A 16,868-nucleotide genomic window follows, 5' to 3' on the forward strand; every position below is an offset into this window, starting at 1 on the left:
TTTCTCCGTCTTCACTTCCCCCTATCGTTCTCATCATTTTCGCATGGAGTATGTACCTGTTAGCCCGGACGAACAGGTCTGCCAGAGATTTCGGAGGGTCCAGGGATAATGATTCTTGCAAAGGGGTTAGTCGTGTCCCTTGGAACATGGCAGACACCGCCATTTCAATCGGTAAATTACAGATCTCAAGTGTGGCATTTCGAAATCTGTCCACGTAGTGCCGTAGGGTCTCTTTATTCCCTTGTCGAATGCTAAGCAGATATGTCGCATCCTTCTTTCTCTGACTGTTAATAATGAATGCTTTGATAAATTCTATTTTTAGCTGCCCGAATGAAGAGATAGATGCCTAGGGTAAGCCGTTAAACCAGGCTCGAGCATGCCCAGTTAGGGTTAAAGGAAATGCCCTGCACATTATCTCGTCGTCCCATCCATGAAGCATCATTAAAGATTCATAATTTTGCACGTGATCGTACGGGTCGTCCTTTCCTGAATAAGGATTTATTTGAGGCATCTTGAACTTCCTCGGCAAAGGTTTCTCCATTACCTCGGCCACGAATGGTAACTTTCCTCTGGATTGTTCCTCAGAGGTTGGTAATAACTTATTCTGTTGTAGGACCCGCTCAATCATCTTTTTCATATCGGCGGCCTCTCGTGCACTAAATGCAGTAGGGTTATCCTCAGGCCCATCATTTTGCTTGGTTATGGGTTTTGCCTCCCGGCCTCTTTCCATCGGAGTGCTGGCTACTGTTTTCGAATATCTTCCTCGTTGTGGGCTTCGTCTTTCTGTCTTTCGACGGTCAGTTCCTCCTTGATTTCCTCGAAGAGGAGATGTTTGGCTGTGATCTTCCCTTAAAGGAGACCTTGGTTGATTGTTTCGAGTTTGGACAGGTTGGACGTGGGTTTCAGGGCTTGCGTCTCGATAGGAGTCGTTCCCTGGTACCTCTTGACGAGCCCTGTGAGATGGAACTATCCCCGGGATGAACTTTCTCAATACAGCTGGGATTGTCCCGTGGGGGACCAGACTTTGCAAAATACCAGCCATTTCCCTCAGAGCTTGTATTCCTTCAGCGTGTTGCTGTCGTAGGGCTTTGTACTCAGCCCAAGGCACGATGGATGGGATCTGCATACCTGAGTAGGGTCCCGAGAGAATATGTGGGGCGGTAAGAGGAGGCACCTGAAGTTGGGCCCCCAGTGGGTGAGAGGGCTCTGGAAGGGGCGGCTGCTGGTGTGTGAGGGACGGGTGACCCTCACGAGGGGATTGATGGGTGAGGGACGGTTGGCCACCATGAGTGAGGGGAGGCTGTCCCTCATGGGAGAGGGGCGGATGGCCCCCATGGATGAGGGGTAACGGGCCATCGCGAGTAGACTGATGCTGATCTTCCGCTCGAGGGAGGGTTTCTCGTCGAGGCGATTGGGCCCCACGGGAGAGGGTCTGGCGATTGCTTCGAGTTTGAGCCATGATGAGGGAAGAGTGTTGCAGCTTTTTGTTTGCGTTTCCCACAGACGGCGCCAATTGTTGTTACACGATTACAACAATAAAATTTATAAAATGGGAAACCACCGATGGATGACCCTCGTATGGCTTATCTGAGCGATGGATGAGTCTCCCGGGGTAATGTGGCAGCGATGGGTGAGTCTCGTAGGGCGTTTCTGAGTGATGGATGAGTCTCCGGAGGTGTTTCCGAGCAATGGATGACCTATTAGAGAAAGAATCGGTTAGGAGCGCGGGCGAAAATCCCCGCGCGGACCCTCCGATGCTTAAGTTAGATCACCGTAGAAATTGAGTATTCGAAAGTAAGAGAGTAAATGTGAGAGCCAGAGATTGCATACCGAATGAGAGAAAGTGACCTCCTATTTATAGCAACAAGATGGGCATCCATGTGTCGCTTGCTCCGAGTTTTGTGGCAAGAATCTCGGAGGGGCTTTGACCGAGTCTCGCGGGAATAGCCTTAGGCCGACTTTCTTGGAGGCGGTTGAGTAAGAATGGGAGGCCCGCGGAGGCGAGTGTGGATCCCTGGGTGACCCTCACTCGGGGGTATCTGTTAGCATGGAAAAAAGAGCGTGAGGGGCCGTGCACGGGTGGCCGCGGCCTTACGCGGGCAGCCATATGCTGCCAGCCGCGCGCGCGGCTAGCTGCGCGCGAGGCCTTGCGCGCGTGGCTGCGCGGGAACAGCCGCGCGCGCGGCCTTGCGCGGGCAACCGCGCGCGAGGCCTTGCGTGCGTGGCCGCGCGCGAACAGCCGCGCGCGCGGCCTTGCGCGGGCAACCGCGCGCGAGCAGCCGTGCGCGCGGTTGCCTTCCCCCGAGTGGGGTCACTCGGGGGTACTGTTCCCTCGAGTGACGTCCACTCGGGGGAGGGGGCGCTCCCCCCTGGCACAGGGGCGCGGCCCCCACCAGGCAGCCGCGTGCTGCCTGGCAGCGCACGCGGCTGCCCATGGGGGCCGCGCCTGCCACCCCCGAGTGACCTCACTCGGGGGTGGTTCCCCCTGTGTGGCCTTCTTTGGCCACCCAGGGGCTGCCACGTGGCGCTCTCTCGGGGGGCCATGGGGCGCTTTCTTGACCCGATTTTTTTGGCACTCACTCTGCTTTTATTTATTTTATACATAACAAATATATTTGTGTGTGTATATATATATTAACAATTTATCTTGACAAATAAACCCTTATCTTAAGGGACAATAAAACTACTTTCAAAACAAAAACTTAGCTTCATATGCTTATAATTAATTAGGTTGGTAAAAACAAAATTATCCAAGCTTTCATTATTCTTTGAGACCCAAGGAGAAATTTTAATTCTATTTCTAGGCAAAACAGACCAAATTTGGATTTTGCACAAATAATGTTAATTATAAATCATCATAATGTGAAATGGCAGTAAATATTCCTCAAATTTTTATTTATTATTTAACACCTTAGGAACAATTTTTTTGAAAAAAGAAAGGCAAGTTACTATTGTATTCATAATTACATAATTGGTTTATGGTTACAAAAATAAATACATTCTACTAATTAGTATTTCAAATTTCAAAGTTAGATAACTTTAGGAAACAAACTTCTAAACTAAACCAACAACATAGCAAAATAGAACAAGAACATAACATAACACCAAAGATTGAATCAAAAGAACAAACCATAATATTGAATTTGAAACCAAGCAGAACACAGCAACAAAGATTGAAGCAAACCTTAAAAGATTAAGCCAAAGTATCCCAATGACAATGAAGAAAGGTTGTAACACCCCACTTACCCTGGGCGTGTTATGCCTTAGGAAATTGGGTCTTATTTTTTTTTTTTTTTTCGAAATTACATTATTCCCGAAATTCCCTAAGACCTATCTAGTGGTTGACGAAATATTTCATACACTAGAGATAAATATAATCTTATAACTGAACATGGCACTTATTACAAAGTTGATACATAAGCTTCTGAAGATAAATTAAAATGTACATAATTCTTGAACTATTCATATTACAACATAACATGGCACATTTGCTCATTTCTTGATGACTCGCGTCACTACACATCTTCAACCTCCGTACCATCACTGCAAGTCCTGACTGGAACGTCTAATGTTCCAAGGGCAAAAGCCAAGTTAGATGATGAATCATCTAAGTAAAGGTACATAATGCTATATCATGAGTGTATGCAATGTCTTTCATCGTAGGTGTCAACTGCACCCCTCATGTTACCTAGCATTCTTACGGCCACCTCTTTCAAAGCCGGGGTGTTTGGAGGTACCCTTGGTAAAGTAGCGGTGCCAGTTCGTACTCCCTACGGCCTCAATGCGTGTGATCAATGATATCAACGTGTATTTATACTTTTTATAGTCATGTCATGTATGCAGACTACGTGATGGGTACATAGCAGAGTATGTCAATATGATGAAAGCATTCTCGAAGATAAACATTTATAACCGTGCTAATTCGTAAAAAGTACACTTACAACTAAGTTGCCTCAAAAAGCGTGTCGACCTCGATAACCGTGTTGAGTGGGCTATTTCCCAATCCTCTTGCCCTAAGGATTCCTAAAACATTAAATTTATTTTCAGAATATTAATTTACTATTTTCTCATAATTTCTACAATTTCTCTTTATTTTCTAAGTCTTATTTCTTCAAAATTACATAATAATTATCTAAACTTTCATATAATCCAATTTCTCTTTACTAATATTCTTTAATTAATATTTCTAGCCTCCTGAAATTTTTCAAATTAAATCCTATTTTTCCTTATTTCCATAATAGCAAAACTATTTAAATAATAATTAATTTAGCATTTTTCAGAATATTTTTCACAAACTAAGACATAAACAAAATTCCAGATTTAATAGAAATTTTTGCAAAATTTTTATCTATTTCTTTTTATTTTTCTTTATTTTATTTTATTTTCCTTTCTTTTCTTTTCTTTTCTTATTTTTCTTTTCTTCCTGGTAGGCCGTGCAAGCCACGCGCCTTCTTCCTACTCACGGGCGCGTGGCTATGCGCGCCCGTCTGCTTCATCTTCTCCAGTGGCTCAACACGCCGTCAGTGACGCTACTGCTCCCAAAGCTTCAAAAGAAGCTTCTAATCCCCCTAATTCCGACCCCCCGACCCCGATTTCGGACTTAAAAATTAAAAAAAAAACAGAAAATACCTCAAATCGACGGTTGAAGCTTCGGCTCCAGCGAGGCACAATTTTTCAGCGAGACTTCGATCTACCGCTTCCTCTACTCCGTTGGCCACCAAACTCACCAGAAAGCTTGCCCACGACGCAAAGACCAAGACCTCACTCACCAAGCTCTCAAATGCTACCCCAATCGAGCGATCTATGAAGTAAAAGAAGTCTAATGAAGGCCTTGCTCAAACTCAGCTATTTATAACCAAAACTCGACGTGTCTTGTCCCATCACGATCGCCACGCGTCCTGGACGACTATTCCATCGTCCTTTGAAGCATTAAAAGCTTCCCTTACCTCTGGTGGCCGATTGTAGGCGTGGCCAGAGTATGGCCGCGCGCCTGCTCCAGATTTTCAGAGATTTTAACTTTATATATATATATATACATATACATATACACCTATACCCATTTACATACTTATACATATACCTATATACATACATATATATAACAGTAAGAAAATATATACTATATAATTTCTGGTACATAAGCATATTTTAATTATACTATATATTTTATACTATGATTTAGACTAAATAAATTACATACAACTTAAAAAATAAATTTATACTTACCTTATTCATAAACACTTAAAATTCTAATAATTTCTTTAGGGCGAGGCAATGACTAAGAGGCTAGATCGAGGGCGAGGGCTAAGGAGCGAGTGAGAGCGAGGGTGAGGAAGCGAGCGAAAGCGAGGGTGAGGCAGCGAGTGAGAGGGCAAGGAAAACAACGAGAGGCTAGATCGAGGGTGACGACGAGAGCCTAGATCAAGGGAGAGAGCGAGCCACAAGAGGCTAGAACAAGGGCGAGGCAGCGGATGAGGGAGAGAGAGTCAGAGAAGGAAAGGTAGAGAGGGAGAAGGGGGCGAGAGAGCCAAAGAGGGAGAAGGGTTTTTTAGGGGGAGGGGTTGTTTGGCTAGGGAAAGAGGCGGGGAGATTCTTGCCTCTTTAATTCATTAATGTTTATAAATAATTAAATATTTAATATTAAATAAAAATAATTATTTAATTGATAAAAATAATATAATTTAAAATTATGATAGTTGACAAAATAATTTAAATTATGAAAATTATTAAATAATTTAAATAATAAATTATTGTAATAATTTAAAATGTCACAATAAAATAATTTAAATTATTGCATTTCAAATTAATATTCATTTAAAATATAATTATATTAAAAATCTAATAATTATAATAAATTAGTTTGATATATTGGATTATTTATTATTAATTTGTTACATCAAATAATTAATTTTTTTATAAATAATAATTACAATAAACAAAGACCACAAAACATTTACAGATTATCAGGGTAGATCTCGAGTTTCACAAACAACTAATGAGGCAAAACTTGTAAACAACTAAAGTAAAATTAAACACTGAAAAGAGAATTAATTTCAAAAACTAGTGATATATGACTGTCATACAAAGAGGTTAAACGATGATCAATAAAACATTGAAGACCTCGACGCATGAAGATGAGCATTGAGAGAGTTTAGAAATGGTTTTGGTAATACTTTCATAAAAAATAAGGAGACATTTCATGAATTTATTTTAAAAATAATTTATTTCCAATAAAAATTGCATGTTCTAGTTAAGTTTTAAGAACCATTGTTATATGTTGAATTTACATTGTTATTGTTAAGATATAATAATAATTTTTTTATGCAAGATAATGTCTCGATCAAGATGCAAGAGAGTTGTCTCTTAGCATCTCTTAGAGACTTGCAAAGAGAAAAATAAGTTTAAGGCGCAAATGAGATCACCTGCAAACCTTTTAATGCATAAGTCAATTTTGTGTTTGAAGTGAAATTATAATTTCACTAAGATTATGAGTATATATTAGCTTAGTATTAAGTTTTCTTATTTATAGAGAGCAAGAGACTGACAAGGTAACCCCTAAACTCATTTCTATATAAAATAATCCCCTAATACGATTTCATTTTTGTGATTTCAAAAATTTAAAATAATCAAAACTTTAACAATATTATGGTTTTTAAACTTTTTATTTATTTTTTAAATGTAGTGTTTGATTACATTTTGTACACATTTAATAAATATTATCAATAGTTAATTATTATACATTTAATATATATTTTTTAGTTTATGCACATGAAATATATTAATTGATATATTTAGAATTTAACAATATTATGGTTTTTAAAATTAATGTATTTATTTAAATTAAAAATTTTAAATTATATAAAATAATTTTTTTATATTCATCTCATTTTTAAATGAATATTTAATTTTTAAAATATATTTATACATTAATATATTTTATTTTTTATATAATTTAAATATTTAAATATTCCTCTCAAGTTTAAATATTCATAAATTAATTGACTAAAAAATAAAAAAATAAAAGGAAAATTAAAATTAGTGATAGATTAAATAATCCATCACTAAATCAGCAACGGATTCTCCAAATCTGTCGCCAAAAGTAATTTTCCATTTTTTATTCTTTTTGTCATTTAAACAATATTAAAATTAATTTTTTTATTTTTAAGTTTTGTGAAGAATTAATATTTTTGTCGCTAAAAGTAGCGACAAAAAGGTCTTCATGTTGCTAAAATTAGTGACGGAAAGGTCTTCCTGTCACTAAATTTTAATAAATAAAAAAATAAAATATTTATTTAGCGACGAAATTGGTTTTTTGTCCCTAATTTTTGCGACGGAATTAATTTTCCATTGCTAAAATTAGCAACCGAATTCATTTTTCGCCGCTAATCGCCAAAATTAGCGATAAAAAAACAATTTCGTTTCTAAATAAAATTTAATTCTTTTTTACTTATTAAAATTTAGCGACAGAAAAACCTTTCCATTGCTAATTTTAGCGATGAAAAGGTCTTTCTGTTACTACTTTTAGCAACGGATTATTAAATTTGTCTCTAAAAACTTAAGAACTTTTTATTTTTTAATTTTTTTAATTATTTTAGCAAAGGAATAATTTTTCGTCTCTAATCCATCTCTAATTTCACAAAATTATTTTCCCCTATTTCGTTGCAAAATAGCGAAGAAAATTTTCGTCTCTAAAAATCCGTCGCTAAATTCCGAATTTCTTGTAGTGTTTTTACTTGTGATTTATGGAGGTCAATGGCAATATAATGTTGCTACGAAAAAATATAAATATGTGACTAATATATGTGGGTTGGTAATATGTGTGGAGCCAGATTGTAGATTTGACCAACTAGTAAGTTCCTTATACAGCAAGTTCAATGTTAGTTCGGTTGAGAAGTTAGTTGTGCTGAAGTATAAGTTTAAGCAATCGGATCTATCCGCACTTCCATTGGAGATTCATCGGGGAAAAACTTGGAAAACAACGTTGGCGTCTCAATCACATTTATTTTTCGCTTGGCAGCTTTGCAGTTGTCAAACTTCAATCTAGTGATGAGAGCAAACTCCTCCTTCCCAAACTTGAATTGCTCTCCACACAGTTTAAAGTACATTGAGCCTTCCTTGTCCTTTTCCCTTATCTTCATCACCCTTAACAACAGGTTGTGAACTAACTCTATGTTCCATGTCAGCCCTTGCACTCCATACACAAGCTGGTCGGAACGTGAATTCTTAAACTGCTCCTCTACGTCAGGCTTCTCCTTTAATGCTGTCCAAATCTGAGCAATAGTTGATTTGAAATGATCAAGTTGTGTGATCCTAGCGTGGAAAAACTCATTTATCTCCAAATCATCATCCAACCTCTGTAGCAAAAGGAGAAAACATAAGTGTTTGATGCCCATAAATCGCTGTTGGATTTATTTCAAATCAATCATTCTGCTAACTTTTTCAAAACATGCAAAATTTAAAAAAAAAAAAAAAAGAAAACATGTTCTAACCTTCTTTGTCATTTTCAACCCACTCTTTCTCTTCACCGGCTTTGCCTTGTTCTCGATGATGTTCTTGTCAAACGACACATGACTTGAGTAAGCCATTAGAAAGCAAAAATTTAAAAGAAGACAGATAACTAGAGCAATGAGATGACTTGTACTCAATTAGAAGAAAGCAAGAGCAGTCGCAAACAATGTATTAAATTGGGAAACAAGAACAAGAAATGGATGGACATTGAAGCAGGAGGAGATAGCTTTTTTAGCTGGAAGGACATTTTTGTCCAGTAAAATAGTAGACGTCTTGTCGGTGCAGACATTGGAAAGTGCAAAGACAAATGATTAATATCGGTGCATACATATCGGTTACATAAACGAAGTATGTACACCGATGATAACATATGTGAATTTAGTGGGTCAACATATCAATATATCCTAACCGATACTATTCCAAATATAAGATATCAGTCAAAACATATTAGTCCAAACCAATAATATATTCATGATTTGAGACCGTTTGGTTGCCCGACTTTTGGTATGGTTTCTTTGGCAGCCACTAGCTCATTTATTCCAACTAAATAATATCGATCAAACCCTATAGGTCCATACACCGATATAACATAATTGATACTATTCCAACTATGTATTGAACTGGGAAGCAAGAGACAGAAATGTACGGAAGTTTAAGCATGAGGATATATCTTTTTTAGCAGGAAGGGCATTTATGCCTAGTAAAATAGTAGACATCCTTTCGGTGCAGATATTAGGAAGTGCAAAGGAAAATGATTAATATCGGTGTAGATATATTGGTTACATAAATGAAATATGTATACCAATGATAACATATGCAAATTAAGTCGGTAAAACATATCAATAAAACCAAACCGATACTATTTTGTTGTTGTATGATATCGGTCCAAGACGATACCATGTGGCGAGCGGGAAGGGAACAGCAAAAGATAAATTTAAAAAAAATAAAAAACAGGTCTCACTGCATTATTAATAGAAATTATCTGCATTAAAAACTTCGTGAGTTGGTATGCTTTCTTGGGAAGCCACTAACTCATTTATCCAATTATGTGATATAACATATATGATACTATTCTAGCTATATGATATATGACTAACATATACCTTCATGATTTGCGACTATTTGGTTGTCCGATCTTTGGTATGCTTTCCTGAGAAGACATTACCTCATTTATTCCAACTGTGTAATATCAGTCAAACTTATCGGTGCGTAATCGATGTATCATAATCGATACTATTCCAACTATATGATGATATGGGTCAAACATATCGGTGTATAATTGATCGATAATTATTTCATGATTTGTGATCGTTTGGTTGCCCAACTTTTGGTATGTTTTTTTGGGATCACACTAGCTCATTTATTTCAACTGTGTAATATCGGTCAAACATATCGGTGTGTAAACGGTGTAAAATAACTGATGTAACTCCAACTATATGATGGTATGGTCAACACATATCGATGTATAATCGATCGATAATTACTTCATGATTTGCGACCATTTGGTTGCCCAACTTTTGGTATGCTTTCTTGGGAAGCCATTAGCTCATTTATTCCAACTGTGTAATATCAGTCAAACATATCGCTGTGCAACTGATGTAAAATAACTTATACTATTCCAACTATATGATGATATCGGTGTATAACCGATCGATAATTACTTCGTGATTTGCGACCGTTTGGTTACCCGACTTTGGGTATGCTTTCTTGGGAAGCCATTAGCTTATTTATATTGTATCGACTATTGGGAAGCCACAACTGAAACTATATATATATATATGGTCACTCACTCTTCTTAATTGTTTATATTGTTTAAAACTGATCTATTTCTCTTTTAACCATTCCATTTGCCTTGCTCTAGCTTCTTTACATTCTCGTTGTCTCTAACACAACTCTTTATTCTCATTGCGTAGAACTTATCTCATTGCTCTTGTTATCTTGCCTCTCTAGAATTTTCGCTTTCTATTCCTGATGAAGGTATTAGGAGGAGTACAATTTGTATTCACAAAGTTTGTAAGAATCCCAGTACAAGGCCAATAATATAGATCCCTTTTCTCAGACTTCTCAGATATGGGAGCAGGTTCATTCACACATTCTTATTGCATTGTGTCCTATTACTAGTTCAAATTCCAAGTACATTGCCAATGCACTGCTGCCCCAGTATCTATTTGGTAGCAGTGCATTGACGATGTACTTGGAATCTGAACTAGCAATAGGAGGTAGTGAATCAGAGTCGGTGAATGAACCTGGCCCAGTATCTGAGATGCCCAAGAAAGTTATATTGCTAGCCTTGGACAGGGATTCTTACAATATCATAGAAAATATTTGGAAACAATATTGGTGAAGTCATATCGGTAAGTTCATGTTTACATTACAAAATATAAAGAGATATCATGATAGAGATATCAGTCAATTCATTTCAGTTGGTAACCGATACAATAGAACCGATGTATCTATTTAGTTTCTGTTTACATTGCAATTTATACATAGATAGCAGATGCAAATGATATCGGTTGAAAGAACCTGCTCCACTATTTAGTTTCACGTGCTCTGATTTCTTTGCATCCTCTTGGCAAGTCAAAGTTAACATGGGCAACATGTGGTACATGCAGGCCAAAACTGGAGTCGCTCTACTTTTGAATAACTTCAGGTCTCGTTCTCATCTTTTATCTCTTCTGCTACTATTGTAAGTATAATCTGTTGTGTAAGGATACGTTTGTTGAAGGATATTGGTTTAAATAAGATATCAACCGATAACATGCTATCAATATATCAGTTCATCCCGATATATATATAAACCAATATCAAAATATTTTTTGCGGGTGCATGTGTTTTAACCTATATCGGTTGAAATATGTCATGACTTATCAGATATATCAACTAATATTTGATAAGACTAGTTAAATGCATAATCTTCATTCAATTGAGTTTTGAATAAGAACCATAGCCATGTTCATTCACAAACACATTACGTTTTCATTAAAAAAAAAAAATCAACAGAGAGCATAAACTACTATAAAATCACTCAACCTACTAACATTCTTTTTGGCGCAGATTTTCAAAGATAAGAGAACGAATACATACTTGGTATGGAGACAACAATGGATTTGAAGAAGACGATTGATGAAGAAGCAGCAAATTGACGGTGAGCGAGTGAGAGCGTTCATGAAAAGAAAAGGGGGAAGAAGAGAAGATAGGATCGAGACCGACAGGATCCTATAGCTGGCTGATTTAAAGCAGGGGTATTTTTGTCTAGTAAAAATTCAAAAGTCCTAGTTTTGCAAAATTTTCAAAGTGTCCTATTTTTCCAAAGTTTCAAACCGAGAGTCCTTTTTTTTCCAAATTTCCCTAGTATTATTCACTCTTGACTAATTCCACTTCTATTTTTTCAAAGACAAAATGTTTAGTACACATAAGATTAATTTTTTTATACTCAATACATAAGAGATCCTTAAATTATTAAAAAATATAATCTTTACCCACTCAATTAAAATTTTAACATATTCCTTCATTCAACCATATGTTTTTATTCCCTCTAGTCCTTCAGTTAAATGAAATTAACGATTGAATTAACTATAATAAGTAAGACAAAATCTCCATAATACATGAGATTAATTTTGATAAATTTCTTTTTCCTCTATCACTATTTATATACTCAAATTATCAATATATTATATACAATCACAAGTTAATTTTTTCAAGAAACCAACTTTATATAACTACCAAATTTGTCTTACAATTCCGTTAATTCAGCTTTTAACTCTCAATTAATTAATTAATAACTAAATGGGAGGAAAACAAATGGTTAAATGAAGGAATATGCTAAAATTTTAGCTGAAGAGCTAAAAGCCATAATTTTTTAATAGTTTAGGAACCTTTTATGTATTCAATCTAAAAAAATTAATTTGATGTGCAATAAAAATTTTATCTTACTTGTCACTATTAATTTAGTCATTAACTCCCGTTAATCGAAAGACTAAAGGGAACAAAAATAAATAGTTAAAAGGACGAAATATGAGAATTTTAATTGGGGGACTAAAGGGTACATCTCTCGGTAGCATTACCAAGCAAATTTACTTAAGCATAGCTAATCTTGGAGAATTTACATTCTTGTATGTCTGCAATAACAATCTTAAGAGATGGCTACAAGATTGGAAGATGGCAGAAGAAAATGCATTTTCTCCTCAGTCCTTGACTAATTTGAGAGTTCTCTAGAGTCAACACACCAAGACCATTCAAGCAGGACAAATGAGACTTTGGAGCAGCCAACATGCATGCATCCAAGGAAGGAGTTTTTTTCGAAATCTAGGAACCAGTTGAACCAAAGCATCCTAATGTTGACGAGGGCACACAGCTACCGTAGAAAGAAAAAGGCAAAAGGCACAACAGACTTAGAATACACTTTTGGTAAAATGCTCTTAATGGCCTAAAGCACAAGCTAATTCTCTTTAGTGATGCGTACACCATCTATCACAAAGTTAGGAAAAATCTTGCGTCTAGTCGTATGCTCAACGAGTTTGGCTTCGAACTTCTCTTCATGAGAAAAGACTATTTGTATGAGACCATGGCTTCACATGGGCGCAGCCTGCCTTGCCTGCCTCACCTGCGTTCACAGTAGAAAATTATCATTTTTGGTCAATTAAAATGATTTTTTCCCCCCTGCCCTGTGATCTTTGGGAAATGGTTGAAAAAATGTTATCAACCAGAGGAAATAGAACATCCTAGTCAGCGACAAAAGGATTTGGCACCAAGAACAAGAAATTATAAAGCATTATCTTCCCTTCCTAGTTCAGGACACCATTCTTCCAAAATAGCCCCTGCTACAAAAGTGAAAGAGGCCTGCGATGCACTTAAGGTGTTTCATGATTCAAAGCGAATACAAACAATCAAGCTACTAAATCAGAACTGAGTTTTTTTTTTTTTTCTTTTTTGTTGGGAATTTGAATGGAATTTGATATGCTAAAGGTGAAAGAAAATGAGAAGGCAATTGAACATGTTAACAACCTGTTCTTGTCCTCAAGAAAACAGTCAAAAGTTCTTAAAAACAGTAGAAAACTGTCAATTAGTTCTTAAGAACAGTCGAGAATTTAGTTTGCATGCTTTTGGTTGCTTGTTGTCGATTGTTACTATATCATTTTCAGTCGAAAGTTTTGGGAACTGTCAACCAAATTTTGTAAACTATTGACTGAAATTTGAGAATTAGTCGACCGGCTTTGTTGCAGAAATTCCAACGATTAATTGTACCTGATTTTGTCAAGAACCCAAGTTTGACTGTAAGTTCTTCAATGAGATAATCGAAAGAGAGAGAGAATTAGAGAGAACAAGGGGAAAAATCAGACTAATTAAGAGGGAGAACTGAGAAAGAGAAGGTAGAATTTAGACAGAAAATAAGGAGAAATAAAGAGATCTGAGAAAGAGTAAGGGAGAATTGCAGAGAGAAGGAATACTTTTTAATTCATCCAAAAACATAAAATTGATCAAAAGGTGTATAGCTTTATATATAAGCCACCTTTTATAGGGAAGTTTTCACGCCTCCACTAGAGGTAACCGCTCTTAAACTAACCCACAACTGTCAAAAATTTGTAGATAAGACAATAACTAACTCTTCTGCAAACTAATTCAATTTGCAAGAAAGAAAATTAAAATATAACTAGCCTAAGTCATGACAAGTTTCTGCATATAGGATTTCTCAAGATTTTGGCTCCAATGGCTACATTTATTGAGAGAGGCCACGAAACCTATATATAAAAGATGATTTGAAGCTTGAGATGAAGTAGTTGACAATTGAGCTTTCAAGTTTTATTATACATTCTCAAGTTTTTCTTGTGCTTCATTTTCCACTCATTTTTCTATCGAGCAGATTTGTATTCATTGTAAAGATTTCTTCAAGCCTTAATCTAGATAGATTTCAGAGAGAGTGTTGGAAGATTTGAATATCTTGTGTTGTATCTTTCCTAGGGGTTGTGCTAGAAGAACTAGTTTGGAGCTAGTTGGTGTAATAAGTTGTGGTTTACAACCTGAAAATTGTTTAATGAATTTCGGAAGCTAAAGTAGTGGATGTAGGCTGGGTAGAGCCAAATCACTCTAAATTCTTAGTGTCATTTACATACTTCGATTTTTATCTTTTTGTATTTAACTCACAGCTTTCATATTTCTCTTGCAAACCTTTACAATTTTTTTTTAATTATAAACATCCAATTCACCTTCCCCCTTGGTGTGGTGCTATTAGATTACACAAACCCAACAACAACAACCACAAAAATCTTAACCCCCGGCCCTTAACCACCACCACTTGCGACCCTAACCACACAACCACCACAAACCAAGACACGATGCAACAAACAAGCTAGGCAGTAGAAATAGAGAGAAATAGAAAGAGTACGAAAGCTTCTAGCATCGCGTGGAGTAAAAGTGTAGAATTATTACAGGCTTTATTTTCTCAAAATAGTTATTTTCATTTCTGTCAGAATATCCCAAGATACCCCTATTTTAGGCAATGTATAGTGAGAAGAATAGGCAGCTTCTAAATCTCTTTGATTAGGTTAATTGCATATTCTTAGGAGTTTCCTAGTTTAGAGATGTAATTGGTTTTTCTTTTCTGTATATATATAGAACATGCATGTACAGTCCTTTGATTGATGATTAAGAGAAATTAACTTTCTCCAGAAGAAGAACACCCCTATATATATAGTTAAGGTAAGTCTGAATCCTTTTTGAGAGTTAATAATAGATAATGGACTTCGTTTCAGCTAATGTTAACCATATTTTAACACTTTAAATTCGATTTTATGGAAGATTGTTAGAATGCATGTCAGTTAGTGTTTTTGTAGACTAAAAATGGGGGTTTTGATTAAATTGGAGGTTTTTATTGTTGCATTATTACAGATGTATGTGAGGAAACACACACTATGCATAGAGTATAATGTCAAGGAAGAGTATATTGAAGACGTATACTCTAATAGATACTCCTATCTATCATCCCCAAACCCAATCTCATAACCCTTTTGAAACCCAAACCCAATCTCAGACCCCAAATGAATCCCAAGCCCAATATGACACCCCAATTGAACCTCAAGCCCAATCTCAAATCCCAACCAAGCCCAAGTTGAAACACAAACCGGAACCCAAAATATCAGGGGTAGGAATAAAGGGTCTGGTATTTCACATAGGAAATCTAAATATAGATTTAGGGGGAGAAAAGAGGGTAATGTTGAGGAAGAAATTAGGGTGAGCGATGAGAAGTTTAGGTTGAGTGACTCAAATGATGAGGACTGGTTGGAGAACAATAATGCAGTTAGTGATTCTGAACATGGGGATGATAACAAAGATATTGAGGTAGAAGGTCCAGAATGCAGAGGGAATTGAGCTTAGTTTAGGTGATGATTCTGATTGTTCAGCTTTGATAACTCAGAAGAGAGAGACAAAGTCTGATAGTGATGAGGATGGTAATTTGAGAACTAAGAGGAACATAGATCCTCTCGAAGGAGTTAGGGGCAAAGTTTTTGAGAGTTTAGATTCCGGTGCTTTTGAGTTCACATTGGGTATGGCATTTTACCAAAACACTTAGGGATTATGCAGTGAAGGGTGGGTATGATGTTTGGAGATTCAAAAATGATCATGATAAGGTAACTGCAACATGCAAGGGTCAGGATTGTAAGTGGAGAATATATGCAAGTGTGCTTCCAGACAAAAAGACATTTATGGTTAAGACATTAAAGGATGAGCACACATGTTTAAGGACCACTACTCACTCTAATACAACCCTAGCTTGGATAGCCAAGAATATGAGAGAGTTTCTTAGGTCTAATCCTAATATGAAAATAGATTTATTGTCTAATGAATTGCTTAGGCAGTATGGCATACAGGGCAAACAGTGGAAGTTGAATAGCAAAGGTTATGACAAGGATTGAGAATGAAGGAACACATACTCAGGCTTTTGGCAGACTTTATGCATATACTGAGCAACTTAAGAAGCCCAATCCTGGTATAGTGGTCAAATATGCATACCAGGACAAAGTTGACCTTGATTCAGCACCAACACTCAAAAAGGTCATTGTGTCTTTTGGAGCATATCATACCTGGGTTTTTAGGAGGCTGTAGGCCTTTCTTTGGTGTCGATGGCTGCCACCTGAAAAGGCCTTTTGGGGGAGTTTTATTGTCAGCTGTGGCACTTAGGCAACAAGGGGATTTTCCCATTGGCCTTCTGCATTGCTGAATCTGAGTGTTATGACAATTGGGCATGATTCTTTGATGCCATGATGACCTGACAAAGGAGTTCCATATGCAATGATGTCAGATGGGAAAAAGGTAAATGTTTTGGCATCATAAAATAACTTACTTTGCTTTCAATATACTGTGGC

The sequence above is a fragment of the Diospyros lotus genome, chromosome 7 (genome assembly GCF_014633365.1).
Source record: "Diospyros lotus cultivar Yz01 chromosome 7, ASM1463336v1, whole genome shotgun sequence".
In the NCBI taxonomy this organism is placed as follows: Eukaryota; Viridiplantae; Streptophyta; class Magnoliopsida; order Ericales; family Ebenaceae; genus Diospyros; species Diospyros lotus.